The following is a 1,905-nucleotide window of genomic DNA, read 5'->3' as shown; positions in this document are numbered from 1 at the left end:
CAACCGGGCGACCACCACGAGGAACGGCGAAACCGCGCACCGATCGCCAAAGAAAGAGACACACGCGCGAGCTGAACGGCTTGTCGAGAGCGTGACAAAGCTGCACAGTTTCCTCTAAGGAGAAGAGGGAGAGAGGAAGAGAGAGAGACAAGTACACGGTACGCAGCTCTCTCTTACGTGTTACGCGCGGTCAGTGCGAGAGGCTGCAACGTGCCGCGAGCATGCGTCTGCGACGGACGGCCCTTAAGGCGGACACGCACCACGCCGACTCGTCGCCGTCGTCGTCGTCGTCATTGTCCATATCCGTGAATGCTCGCTTTTCACCATCGCTACCGGACGAATGCACGCGCTAATCCCGTCGAGGGGGCGAAGAATGGACGAACAGGTTCGTAGACGCGCGCATGTCACCGATCGAACCGAGATCGGTCTCGATTCTTAACCGATCTGTTTCGCGATTCTCGCACCGCTTCGCTGCTGTCTATCGAGCCACGATCGCGTATATAGCTATTTGAATCGTTCAACCCTCGTGTTTGTCGTAAACCTTTCGAAACGCGGCCTCTATGTCGATCTATCGATATCTCGCAAACATGTCGGTAAATGTCAAACGAGCAGTGCTTCGTTATAAATTTTACGTGTTTGGTAACCCTGAACTGTACTTTATCCGATTTCCTCGCAATTCTGTTGTGGTGTTAACCAATTAGTGCACGAATTCTGAGAAATGTTCGGTGTCGTAGTCGCTGTGTTTACTAAACTTCGAATAACACATCGTGAGGTTAAAACACAAGCGTTGTAAACAAGAAGCCACGCACACTTTGTTTTTACTGGCTCGATATTACCTCTTCGTAGTTTCGAAGGGCGACGTGGAAAATTTCTCGTTCAATTGAACACAAGCAGTGGCACGATATATCAGTGACTCGTGGAAAGAATGTTTCCGTATTCTGTTAACCGGTTAGTGATTCAAGTTTGTGACATAGTGTTCTTTATTGCTCAGTGTGGACAGTGGCGCATAGACAGACCGTTCTGAAGAACAAACGTAGTTACACGAAGATCAACGGAACCGCATCCACGCTTTTTGTCGTCATTTTTTGGATCCACGAGGTCAGTCGAACCGGCAAGCTGGACGCGGAGGTCGGAGGCGGCGGAAGCCGCAGGGGTATCAGCCCTCCAACACACCTCGGCAACATAAACGTGAGTTTTTATTTCACCATTCACATATAGTCCTGTTCATAAGTATTAGGACACTTAAGATAACCAAATATATACTTTTTACTATACATACTTTCTGAAATCTTATTTCTTATTCTTATTTATATTTATATAAAGATTATTATCGATACTATCGATACTATCGGACATTATAGTAATCTGTTCAAACGTATTTATCAAAATACTACGAACTTTCTATCATTTATGTTTATCGTGTCTTTCCATCAGTAATTTAATCAATCTAAATACTCGAATTATCGATTCTCTTATCACGTTTATCGTAGTGATTTCATAAATCAAATTCAGATGCTCGATATACTTAGAATTTCTTATTCGATTTAATTTGAACTTGAATATTCGTGGGATTTAGATCACAAAATTGTGATGGCCAAAAAATATTTTATTCATCGCTATCTCATAATAGTTACAAATTAGTGCTTGTAAATATAATTGCGTGTTTTAAATGATTATCTTGCATGAATATAAAAACCTGGCATTCTAATCTCTTCTCGAATAATCTGTATCAATTATAGCGTCCTATACGATATCAGTAAGTGTCGTAATACTTATGAACGGGAATGTACACAATACATTTAATCTTTTTAAGCTGATATTTCTCGTATAAATTAGAATAAGTATGTCGAAATTTACAAAATGAATTTTCTTGGAATACATTGTATGGCTAAAAGATTATCGTGC

This window comes from Bombus impatiens, unplaced genomic scaffold (genome assembly GCF_000188095.3).
Source record: "Bombus impatiens unplaced genomic scaffold, BIMP_2.2 scf_2222, whole genome shotgun sequence".
Lineage (NCBI taxonomy): Eukaryota > Metazoa > Arthropoda > Insecta > Hymenoptera > Apidae > Bombus > Bombus impatiens.
Note: the sequence above shows the minus strand (reverse complement) of the source record.